General features: G+C 44.4%; 2 pseudogenes; one reads left to right on the top strand and one right to left on the bottom strand.

The window, feature by feature from the left end:
- LOC143390270 (MYND-type zinc finger-containing chromatin reader ZMYND8-like) overlaps positions 1–1055 on the bottom strand; it is an 86286-nt pseudogene extending 85231 nt beyond the window's left edge.
- LOC143640675 (protein FAM53B pseudogene) lies at positions 1045–2476 on the top strand (annotated as a pseudogene).
- The last annotated feature ends 10814 nt before the right edge of the window (positions 2477–13290 follow it).

The following is a 13290-nucleotide window of genomic DNA, read 5'->3' as shown; positions in this document are numbered from 1 at the left end:
CAATCCTGTGTTATAAATCTTATTACCATATTAGTTAAGATTAGGTTTACCTATATAACAACCAAAAGAAGCCTTAGAATGATAGATGACTATTTTCTGTCATCGAAAAATTTCAAGAAAATGATTTGTATGATGATTGAGTTTGTCATCAAAGAAACAGCTCCTAACATTCTGCGCTGATACTCATGTGGTTTCCATGTTCCTGATCACCACACAGTCACCTAATAACTTTTGGAGCACTTTTGGATAGATGAAAAAGAAGACCCCATCCCCTTCCTACTCTGAAGGTGCTTACCTTGAAGCCACAATCAACACTTATGTATTTTTGGACAGAGTTTAGTCACATGGCCATAACCAGCAGTAAGAAAAGCTGGGAATTTTAGAGTTTTATCTGGGCATAATGACAATGAGTAGAATTGGTATCTGTTGTTATAGAAGGGAGAAATGTATGTTAAAGAATGTAATTAATAATTTCTGCCATGATTGCAAACCAGATAAAAAGCTTCACAGCTCAGAAGCACAACCTTGTCTTCTCTCCTGCAAACAGGTGTCGGAAAGAACATATTCAAAAATAAGTAGTTACTACAAAGGAACCAGTACACAAAATACATTAAGATGTCCCACACTCGCACGCCGCCGCACGCCGCCGCACGCCGCCGCACGCCGCCGCACGCCGCCGAACGCCGCCGAACGCCGCCAGGCTCCTGCATGCCGCCGCGGCCGCCGCCGCGCGCCGGGCCCGGGACGCTGCCCGCAGAGCGCTGGGCTGAGTTCACGCAGACGCGGTTGGTCTGCCCCGAGGCGGCGGCGGGCGCAGGCGGCCTGGCCTGGGCGGGTTAAAGGGACGAGTTGCAAACAGTTCAGGAAGTGACAAGTCGATTTCCTCCTCCCCGGGAGCTGCACCGTACAAAGCGCTCAGCACCGGCAGGAGAGCGTGCGCGCGGCAGACGCGCGGCGAGCAGCCGGGACGACTTGGAGAGCGCCAGCAGTGACGGTGCGGGGCCCGCTCCCGGAGAGCCCCGCTGCGCACAGGAGTTGGCTGTACTCAGCCCCATTCCAAGGGTGAGAGGCCGATGGGGAACTCTTTCTGCTGATGTCCTTCCCCTGGGGTTGTCCAGGCATCAAGGCTGCCCAGGTCTGCCCACCTGAAGACGGCTTGTGCCTACTCTGGGATGCAGCCCAGTGCCTGAGGTCCTTACCATGGTGATGATCCTGAGGAGAAGCCTTGCCAACCAGGGAACTGATTCCATAGCATGCAGGACCTTCAGCCCTGAACTGCACACGCCAAAGAAGATGAGTCAAGGACCTACCCTTTTCTCTTGTGGAATTATGGAAAATGACAGATGGCGAGACCTGGACAGGAAGTGCCCTCTTCAGGTTGACCAGCCGAGTGCCAGCATCTGGGAATGCCTGCCTGAAAAGTGTCAGTGTCACTGTGGCATCAGGAGGCTGTGACTGCCTGTGCAGTGACCAGCCTGATCAAAGACCTCAGCATCAGTGACCACAACGGGAGCCCCTCAGCACCCCCCACCAAGCGCCAATGCCGGTCACTGTCCTTTTCTGATGAGATGTCCAGCTGCCGGACGTCATGGCGGCCCTTGGGGTCCAAAGTTTGGACACCTGTGGAGAAGAGACGGTGCTACAGCCGGGGCAGCGTCCAGCGCTACTCCAATGGCATCAGCACCATGCAGAGGAGCTCCAGCTTTAGCCTCCCTGCCCGGGCCAATGGGCTTTCCTCACCCTGCCACCAGGCGGTATTGCACCACCGCTTTGGGGGATAACCCTGCCAAGTGGCACCAGGCTTGGCCTCCTGTGGACAGGCAGGTGACACTTGGACGCCCGACCTGCACCCCACAGGAGGGGGCGGGCTAGACCTGCAGCGGTCCCTCTCCTGCTCACATGAACAGTTTTCCTTCGCGGAATACTGTCCACCCTCAGCCAACAGCACACCTGCCTCAACACCAGAGCTGGCTAGACGCTCCAGTGGGCTCGCCCGCAGCCGCTCCCAGCCATGTGTCCTTAATGACAAGAAAGTTGGTATAAAACGGCGGCGCCCTGAAGAAGTGCAGGAGCAGAGGCCATCCCTAGACCTTGCCAAGATGGCACAGAACTGTCAGACCTTCAGCAGCCTCAGCTGCCTGAGTACAGGGATGGAGGACTGCAGCCCCCAGAGCCCCTTCGCCCTCCATGTCAGCAGCACCTGGTCCTGGACCACCCTGCTCTCCGCCTCAGCCTCCAGCCCAGGGGGCAGGACCCCTGCTGGGACCCCGTCCCTGAGTCTCCTCCCCACTCCTTTGACGATCACCTCACCTTCCAGGAGGACCTGTCTTGCGAGGAGTCAGATGGCTGTGCCCTGGATGAAGATTGCAACAGAAAGGGGGAGTTGGCCACAGCCTGGAGGGACCGCGGAGCTGCCAGGAACAGTCTCTGCTCCCTGGATGGCGAGTTGGACATCGAGCAGATAGAGAAGAACTGAGGGCACCCTGGGCTCTGGTCCAGGATGGGGGTGCTTTAGAATCAATGGGCCCCCCTCTGGGTGTTCGGTGGACATTCGCAGGGCGAGCCCAGCTCCTGGGCCTGACAAAAGCTTCCTGAGAGGTGATGGGTCCCAGGGAGATTGCCCACCACCTCCCCACGTTCTGTGAAGGTGACCTGGCCCTGCCTCTAGTGGGACGTGTCAGTCTCCCCAGCTGTCAAGCACGTCAGCCACCAGGTCCACGGAACTGCTGTAGCCCACAGAGCTGCTTTTTGGTTTGGTCTTTTCCGCCTTGTTTCTTGGGGGTGTTGGAGAGGGCTGGGCCTGTGCTGCATCCCTTGGGTGGGGACGCTGGGAGCCAGGCATGGGCTGGGGCCAGGATCCGTTGGGCCATGTCCTGGTCCTTCTTGGCCTCACTCAGGTTCACTCTGGGAGTTGGCCCACAGCTTCTTTTACTCAGTTTATTCCATGCCTTCTCTCCCAGGTCTCCCCGCCCCAGGTCTGGGAAGGTTCGGGAGACACCCCCTCCCGTAGAAACACCAGAGCCGCTTGGCCTTAATCCCACATGTGGGGGCTGGTATGGCCCCCGAGCAGGGAAGCCATGTTCATGCTCAAGGCCAGGGACCAACTCTGGGTGCTTGTTAGAGGCCGTCCACGCTGGATGGGGATGGTGGATCTGTTGGCCAGAAGAGACACCCACTCACCCCATCTGCGACCTGGAGAGCCTCCCCGCGCTCCACTGCCGCAGGGGCTGCCGTGGCAGGCTTCCTCATGGCTCCCATTCCCTCATTCAGGTGAGGGCAGTGGTACATGACACAAGCATGGCCTCTTAGAAGTGTCCTCAGGAGTCAGGAGCTACGAGCTGGCCATTCCATGGGGCCTGGGATGGGGGTCTGTAAACCCCTGCAGTATTTCTAGCACATTCTCATGTGTTCATGGGCACTCTGGCTTTAATCCATGTGCACTGCCCGCCTCAAGACATCTGTCCACTGTGGGAGCCCAGGCTGGGTGCCGCCCCTCCAGGGCAGGCCCAGTCATGGCCCAGCTTGCTTCGGTTGCTTCGTGGCTCCTCACTCCTGGCACCGCTCCCCAAGGATTTGCACTCAGGCAGCTCCCTAGCCCGCCTTGCAGACCCCACAGGCTCTGCACTCTGGGAATCTGGCTTTTAGCAAACTTGGCATCTTTCACAGACAAGAGCAAGTGGGCTGGCTTGTGAGCAAGTGGCTCATTTTCCCATAAGGCTAAAAATAGCTGACATGTTCTCGCAAGATCACCGACATGATCACGGGCACTTTTGTAGTCACTTTGCCTTTGCTCATCTTCATGGATGAGCGAACGCCTCACTTCTGCAGGTCGAGTCCTATGGTTCTCACCTTTCTCCTAAAGAAAGACCCTGTTTGGGAAACTTTGTTTAAACCTTCACTTTTTACTTACACCCAAAGGGTGGTGGCTCAAATTCTGTTGTATAGTTGGCATCAAATCAGCCACAGGATGCTTGCAGGAAGCCCCTACCCCAATGGCCCTCAGAGCCCTGTGGCAGTCTCAGGCTGGCCAGCGCAATGGTGGCACTGGGTGGGGCAGTGTGTGTGTGGGGGTGTGAGGGGGTTTGCTGTCACTCCTACCGGAGGCGCTGGAAAGCCAAACCAGAGAGTCGTGGCTCAGTGGACAAGGGCATCGTGCCTGATCCCTATATGGCCAGCCTTGAGGCCTTGTCTTCTCAGAGAAGCCCTAGAGGTGGTGGGTAGTTGTCAAGAGACCAAGGAGAGCACATGCCAGAGCCTCCTGTCCCCAGAAAGTCCAGGATGGGAAGTTCTAGTATCTGGAGTGGCCATGCCAACGGTGGCCACCCTGGAACACACACTTCCTGTGGAAGGCAGAGGCAGGGTTCTCACTCCTTTCCCCCACAAAGGGCCAGCCAACGTTAAGTCAGGGAGTGGCTCCCAGCTGCCTTTCCTTAGGGCCAGGACAGGAGGCACCTGGTGGAAAGTGTGTGTCATAGGGCTGTAGGGGGGTGGCCTGTCCTCACATCCTGCCTGCCCCTACCCTAGGCCTGATGGCAGAAAGGCAAGCAGTGGAGTTTGCTGAGTCACAGCCTCATCCTTCCCACCTCCCCCCAAGCCACTTCCAGGCAGAAATGACCCTATCCCAGGATAAGGTTTGGCCCTTTCCAGTCTCCTCATTCCTCCTGACTATTCTGTCCTACCAAAGCCCCTGGCCTAAGCTCATGATAGCAGCAGTTAGCTGCAGTTAGGGGAGGAGATGGCAGGTGTCCTTGCTTGAAAGAAGGCCTTCAGTTGGATTGTGGTTGCCTATGATTGGGCAGAGCAGGCTCCACCTAGAAGGTGCCCCCCTGTTTTCTTAGCAGCTACATAGCTCAAAGGCCTTTCCTGTGCCCTACTCCACTGGCCCCAGACTCTCTATCTTGGAGCTGTTGGGAGGGAGGTTTACCTGGGAGGCTCCATCTGGCCCCCCTGTGGTTGTCCTCAAGGGTGGTGGGTGTCCCTCCCACCAGCATGGTGGCCAGCAACAGCAGCAGCAGGAGCCTTACCTTCATCAGGCCTGTGTGTGATTCCAGCCTCCACACAGAGGCAGAAGAAGTGCAGGACCTGGAAGGTGGGCTGTGCCCGGTTGCCTGCCTGCTCAGAAGGCCCCAAAGGATGAGAGCAGGGCTGGGCTCCAGCAAGGCTGGTGGGAAGAGGGGCTTCCTGTCATGTGGCACACCCCACTCACTGAAAAGGCCACTGGACTGACAGGAGCTGCCGTCTGCCTGAGCACCAGGCCTGGGTTCAGGGCTGCAGCCTCACTGTTTACATGACCGCACACCCTCTTGCCTTATTCGCAGGTGGTGGGCCGCAGCCTGGCCCAGAGTCCATGGGCAGATGCATGCAGGTCCCCAGGGAGTTTGTTCTGACCATACATACGGATTTGCATCCTCAGAAAGCCTTACTTTTCAACAAAATTTTTGTAGCAGAAAGTTTTGTGAATTTGTATGCTGAAAGAAAATTTCAATAAAGGAAAAGTCCACATTAAAAAGAAAACAAACCCCAGTTTTCAGTAGGGTCTCCTAATGCAGAGGGGGGTGATTTTCCACGCTTGGATGTGGCTGAGGTGCATTCAAGGCACTGCCTGCCCCAGCAAGCTTCCATAGCAGTCCGCACACCCCAGGATCCTGCGCCCATTCCCGCCGAAGGTTAAAGGCACATGTGCTCTGTGGCCAGGGGTGGTCAGCTGAACCACGAGCGCCTGTGACATCACCACCTGGGATGGTGCCACCCAGCCAGGTGCCGGGGCTCGGGGAGCCCTGGAGGGCACACTACCGTGTGCAGGCCATGGCGTGACACCCCACCTCAGCCATGCTGCAGTCACGTCCCTTCCATGGTGCCAGCCAGGGGAAACCATGCCTCTTTAGAGATGTTTTTTCTTTAAAAAATTACAGACCGAAATGGAGCTCTTGTAGCCTAGGTAGGATAGTCTGACCTTCTAGCATAGTCTTGTTGGCAAATGAATTGTGATGTCAGTACGTGAAGGCAATGTCCGGGGTTCGGGTGACAGGTGGCATCTGGTCTGTGCTAGGGTTGTGCTTTTTCCCGACCGGCCCCGCGGTGTTGGTGTTGCAGAGCTTCAGGAAGTGTGGCGAGCAGTGAATTGCTGGGCCAGGCCCCTGCTGGGGCAAGGCCACAGTATACAGAGGGTGCTGGGTCTGTCCCCCACCACCATCCACCGCAGCCTGTCCTCCCTGCGCAGGCCATAACTGTCTTGCACTAGAGCTGCTCTAGTCTCAGGAATTTGCTTGTTACTTTTACTGTGTAAATAAAGCTTCCTGGTTCATACCCCCCCCCCAAAAAAAAAGATGTCCCAAGCAAAGAAAGGAAATATACAGACAAAACAATTGCCACATAAAAAAATGAATTTTGACAGAGCAAAAATGTTGCCATAAGGCAGATAAAATTATGATTAGGCATATTTCCATATAATCAAAGAACTTAATAAAAACTTTTAACAATCTTGAAGCAAAGATACAAGAGCCAGGGAAAGGATGAATAAATGTTACTAAAAATACTATTAAAAAAGTGCTACAAAAGTAAGCAAAATAAAATAAATGCAAAGAAGAACATTAGAAGCTCACCAAAGTTAAATAAAATGGGGATATTTAACATCTTTGGATTATAGATGTCCAATTCTATATTCAATCAAAATATCATTAAAAATAAACAAAAATAAAAAATCAAATGTATAGTATATCGAGAAAAGATGATGTGGGATAGTTGCAACTGAGAAAATATTAGGTTCCAGAGTTGAAGAATCTGTTGGGTGCCCCCAGGAAAAAAGACAAGGTCTTGAATGTGGGTAATAAAATAAAAGTGTCAATGGGAATCTAGTTGAAAACTCCACAGCTTTTAACTTTATGGGATAGAGGAGCAATGGCTACAAATATCTTGGAGTCCAAAGATTTTTTTAACTAGCTAAACAAGAGGTCAGAGAACCTTTTTAGTAAAGAATCAGATGGTAAATGTTTTCAACTTTGTGGATCATACTGTCTCTGAGTCACAACTACTCAATTCTGTGGTTGTGAAGCAGCCATAGACATTAGTTAAATAAAAAGGCATGATTAAATTCCAATAAAACTTTATTTGTAAAAACAGTCTGCTGGATTTGGCCCATGGGTCATAATTTGCTGACATCTAAGCTAAATAATCACTCAAGACAAAAGAGAAATATTTTTGAACCTGCAGGCTCTTTCTTTAGCAGTACAATTCTCATAATCTAAAATGTTAGAGGATAAACTTCAGTGGACAAAAGATAAATGAAGAAACTCAAGCAAACATACTGGCAAGAAATAAAGAGCTAAAATATGCTATAATACCTGGAGAACAGAAAAAGAGACATACCCTCTGGCTTCTTTGGCAAGTGCTTTAGAGACCCCATGACGTGAAAGGATAATTCAAGAAACTAAGACATCTGTTGGAACCATAAAAATTATGATCAGTTCTAAATAAAGAAGGTGATGTCACTTTCACAGAGCCCTTTTAAAAGCATCTAGCTATTTACAGGGATATTTGGATTGTTAACCCACAGTGACAGCTGAAGTAAGAGGACCTCTATATTCTCACATGTAAAATGAAGGGTTGAATTTAATCAGATCCTCAGTGCTGGCTGCTCATTAGAATCACCTGAGGTTTTTTTTTTTTTTTACGTGCCTCTTTCTGGGTCCCATCCAAGACTACTTAAATTAGAATTCTGATATGCCACAAAGGGAAAGAACCAAGGGATGAGATGGTTTTTGAGGTATTTTAAATATTAATCCTGGCATTTAATATACATATGTGTACACATATGTAAATATATATTATACATATATGTAAATATATTTGTGTGTACATATATAAAATTATCCAAAACTTAGAAACTTGAAAATTTGCATAAAAACAGCCAAACTACTTAGTCAATTTTCAATGTGTGTTTCTACAACAGAACTTAAAAGTGGGCATTCTGGACCAAGCCACAGAAAACCTAAAAACCTAATGCCATCTAATATTAAAAAAACTGGTAAATTTTTTATAAATAAAGAAAAAAGAGGGTAAGTCCTTCTGACAATGTAATTCATTTCTTACTTTAGAAATAAAAGTATCCCTAGCACACAAGTTGTAAAATATCAAAGTGTTTTGAAAGTTAAGGTTCTTAGGATGTTTGTTTGATTTTAAAGACCATCTCCATTAAAATACATCCCTAATTTATTTTTTAAATGGCTCATTTCCAGAACTTAGCAAAATCAGAGAGAGACTTAAGAATATAAAGGAAAATTAGTAAATCTCAGGAGAGAAATGAGAAAACAGATAATCATAATTATTATGATGACAACAGTTCCTGTTAGACCAGGGTGAGTCTAGTGTGCACCTGTTATTACAGATCAATTATGAATGGTGCTTACTTTTACTCTCAAGAATTTTTCTAGTGTAGGCAAGAAATAATATGGCAACTCTGCCACGGATGATTACAATAACAAATGAGTCATGTCTCTTCATTACATAAGACCCAAGGACCCATGCTAAGAAATATATAGGTGATTAATACTGTACCCTAACAAAAGGAAACAAGATCTTTATAGGAATATGTGATTGGGAATCAGTCTTAGTGTGTATCATGAGGGGTGGAGCTAAATCTTGTAGCAGAGTCAACAGATAATATTTTCACAAGGGCACACACACTAAGAGATATTGAAGGACAGATACTAGACAACCAAATTGCATTTGTTGGTAATGGGATTGAAGAAGCTTGGATGGAGATCAGAAAAGACTTCCTAAGATGTGGAGAGAAAAGCAGATCCAAGTATTGGGGTGCCAAAAACCAAATCTGGTCAGGAACAATAAGGGGAATGAGAAGTCCCAGGCAAGAGCTTCGGAAATCTTGGTATAGGATGATTTTGCCAAGGAACTTCTGCTGTTTGCTCCAGGATTTTAATGCATTAAGGTTCTGGCACACAGATATAATTGTAATTTGTATAAAAAGTTTAAAATGAAATCTACTCTAAGATTTCCTTAATTCAAACCTTTAATTAATTTGAACTGTTCAATTATTTTTCTAAAAAATTTCTTTCCAAATCAGGCAGCTTGGTTGGTTTTTAAAGAACACTAATCAGAAGGTCATTGTCCTGTACTCATGTTAGTTGATCATCTAAGATTTTCATGCATTAGGTGGAAAATTACAGTCTGCAGAAAGCACAAAGATAAAGTATCAAGTCAGTCCCACCCAGGGAAATCCTGATGTGCACAATCTGTCAATAGAGGGGCAGATGTCACTCTCACATCTCTTTTATATCCAAGAAGGAATGCATGACAATGCTCTAAAAGTGAATAATAACATTTTTTAACTCAACATATTTATTTAGCATCTACTATATAGATGGCTTTATGCCTGCTTGATAATTTGTGGGAGTGCATGAAAATGTGAAAAATGAACTACAACAGCAAAAAGTATTTATTTAACAGTAATGAACAAACATCCCATGGGATCCTTGATCTCTTCATTCTGAGAATGGTTCATTGCTTAGGCTCCTTTAGAAGGCACAGGCTTAATCTCTAAGTGAGTAGCCTATGACCTTAGAGAAAGCAGAGAGCAGCCTTTCAGTTCATGGCTTCCTGGGTGCTTCCTTTCCAGACACTCCAAAGCCTCAGCTTCTCATCTGATTCTAAGTGTTAATTAGCCAATCCCTTCCAATAAACTCTTCATTTACTAAATTAATTGCAGTTGTTCAAGTAAACATAATTTTCTGTTGTCTTAGATAACAATTTCTGTATGCTATAAATAAACAGAAATTTCTGGTGACTAAGACAGATAACAAAGGTGAATTTGATATTTTAATATAAGAAAGTAACCAATAACTTTTTCTGAAATTTGATAAAATTCATGTCAAGAATATAGCAACCAAAGGGAATTTCTTCTACAAAGAAATAGATTAAATATAAAAGGAAAGGAAAAATCCCAGTGATAAATAAGGTATTATCTTAGTGAAAATTTTTAAACCTGACACTAGAAGCATAGTAAATCCATTTGGGTGAAAATAAAGTGAGAGGGTAATAGTGGCAATATGCTAAAGCCTGTTTAATTAAATGAAAGTTATAGTTAACAACTTTCTAAAATATAATAGCAGCCCTGGTTTTCTTAATTACATATCATTACCCCTGAATTTACATTTATGGTTTGAATTTAGACAATGTAAATGGTTCAACAAATGTTTCAAACTATCACCACTTGACATTGCCTCTTGCTTAGCCAGAACAGCTTAATTTCAGCAACATAGCCACATTTCACTTAGTACAGTGTTTATGCAATTATTTGAGTATCCTATTATGCTTCTGTATTTATTTTCTAAAAAATGAATGGGCACTAAAAAAGGTGCTACTAATAAGTAATATATTTCTCCCAAGCTTATTATAATGAAAACCAAAAAAGAGATCATTAGTTGAATCAAAAATAGCAGATCTCTGCCATTAGTTAACATCCTTGGGGTCAAGTTCTCAAATTGAAACTTAGTTTTAAATGAATAAAATGACCTTACATAAAGTGTATAAAAAGGTAGAACTACCATCATGTTTCCTAAAACTTCTGGTATATTTAAGATTTGTTTATTCTTCTGGAAACAGTTATCCATTATAATACCCAAGTCAACAATTCAATGTCTATACATCTGATTTCCTTGACAGTCTCAGGGAACTATGATGTGCTAAGATAATGGACTGTCTCCAGGACAAAACTGGCCCAGAGGCAAATTATGGGGGAAAACTCAGTTCTCTTGATGTCTACTAGAAGTCCTTCACAGCACAAAGTGGTTACAATTGTTCTTTACTATCAATATTGTCTCTTAAGTAATAAAAGATACAGAAAGGATACCGCTGTTTTGGATCATCTTCTAATGGGGAAGAACTGAATGGTTACCATGTCATCCTGGAATTTGTAATGTGAAAAGGAAATACTGAAGCTGATGTGTGCTGAAGATTTTAAGACAGCAAATGTCAAAAACTTCAAAGGTAAGGAGGGAGTTACAGCACAAATGGGAAAAGCTCAGAATACAGATTCAAGAAATGTGTAGGACTGAGCCTCAGTATGACACTGAGCAAAGTGTTTCACTTCTCTAAGTCTCAGGGTTTTCCAGTGAAAAGTAAAGAGAGCACAGACTGCCTGGGAAAATCACTTAGCCTAAATTTTTTTAATGGGCAAAGTAATAGTATAGACCACATATTTTTTCTTGGAAGAATTAACTCATAAAATTCATGAAAAATATTTAGCACTGAGTTTAGTATATATTAAGAATGTTTAAACCTAAACACAATATTATAAGCAGCATTTTATGAAATCTAAAATTCTAAGATATAATTGAAGGATTTATGAAAGAAACTAGTCTAATCTGATAGCTCATATTTAAAATGAACAGAAGATGGAATAAAAGAAAATATGGCTAAGAATGAGCATCAAAGGCTATCAACAACTTCTAAGAATAGAATGTTAAAAGGTGAGTGCTCAGAAAGAAATTAAGTTGTATTTCTGAAGACAAAAGGACATCTCCACCTACATTATGAGGAAAAGAGAGGGACATAATTTACATACTCTTTAGGAATTATTTTGCCATGTCACCAAAGGAAAAAGAGAAAGCAGAGCTACTTAATTTCAATTTGAGATCTACATTCTCCAGAAGAATGGTTTTCACCTGAGAAGAAAAGACGATGCTAGGTAGAGAGAGTCTGTATCAAACTGTAGGGTTAGAAGAGAGGAAGGAAGACATAGATAATCCATTACAAGGATCCAGTCATCCGGATGTATGAACTAGGTGATAGCTCACAACTATTTCTAGGATTATAAATGCAATTGCTGGGGTAAAAAGATTTTTTATAACAAAGAAACTCTGCAATTGCTCTGACAAAGAAGCATCTGTGAGCTAGAGATAATACTCATTTAAATAAATTGTCCATGAAGAGCTTTATAGATTTTGTTGTACTTTATAAAACATACTTCCTTTGATGCCTTCCCATGTAGAATATTTAATTATTTAAATGAAACAAGATGCTCCTAAAGTCAGTCAACCATTTATAGACATCATCCATTATAAAAATTAGCTTTGTTCTTCTGAAAACTGACAAGAAGGTCAATAAAACTAATCCTAACCATCCAACAAGGTTTTAAATACTTGTTTGAGTGCTTAGTATTGAGTACTTGTGTGCCAGCTGAATTGGAAATGTAAGGATAATCCCATCTTCGTATAAAGTAAAATATATTTTCATGTGTGCAGGTTAGTGGTCAAAGCAAGGTTTAAAAAACTAAATACAGTTTTTAAAAACGGCTGCAGGAACAGAGATGAAACAATAGTTATGAGTTGAGATATAAAAGTAAGAGAAAGGGTGTAGGTGGGATTGCTACAACATAGCAACTTGTCTGGCACTACAATCCAGAAGGGGCCTCTGACAAATCACAACAGACTCAAGCTTTTGACACAGGGATACTTGTGAGTGCCAGCTGGCTCCTAGTCCTAGTTAGACAGGAGGCTCAAAAGGACAGAGCCTCAAAAAGGTTAATGGAATTTTTATAGGTGCAGAACAAGAGGTAAACAAAACAAAGCAAAACAAAACCTCTAAAGGAAAAAAAAACAAATGGACAAAAATGACCCCATAACCAAAGACTTCAAGCTCATCAATGTGCTGACATCATATAAAATTTACAGAAAGATGTAAAAGATGTGGCTGAAAAACCTATTGAAAATCATAAATAACTTTGAGTATCAGAAAAAGGAGTTTTAATTTAATTCTTAATAACCACCCTAATAGCTGTGATTTACTGAGCACCTGCTCTGTGACATAATGTTGACATGCATTATCTCATTTAATTGTCACAACTACCCTACAAGGAAGATAAAATTTATGACATTCGCTTTAAAAACTGAGGCTTGAAGAGGTTTATTAAGCTGTATAAGTTCATAACACTAGTTAAGTGCTAAAATGTAGATTCACATCTATAGCTCTGTAAGTCCAAAACAACCAGAACAACTAAGTTATACTCCCTTGACTGTGGAAAAAATTGGAAGCAAAGAACATTCTTTAAAGAGAGAGACATGATCAAAACTTGTGTAAGATAAAACATAGTTGGGGGTAGATTTCCTGCCACTTATTTCTTCAAAGCTAGCAACAGAACCTCTACTGCTTGGGGTCTCTGGACTCAGAAAAGATTAAAGCCATTTTTTAAAAGGTTCACCTTATTAGAGCAAGCCCACTGAGGATAATTCCCTTTGGTTAATTCAAAATCAACTGATTAGGGATCTTTATTACATC

Source organism: Callospermophilus lateralis, unplaced genomic scaffold (assembly GCF_048772815.1).
Source record: "Callospermophilus lateralis isolate mCalLat2 unplaced genomic scaffold, mCalLat2.hap1 Scaffold_52, whole genome shotgun sequence".
NCBI lineage: Eukaryota > Metazoa > Chordata > Mammalia > Rodentia > Sciuridae > Callospermophilus > Callospermophilus lateralis.
Note: the sequence above shows the minus strand (reverse complement) of the source record. Positions and strands in the feature narration are given on the sequence as shown.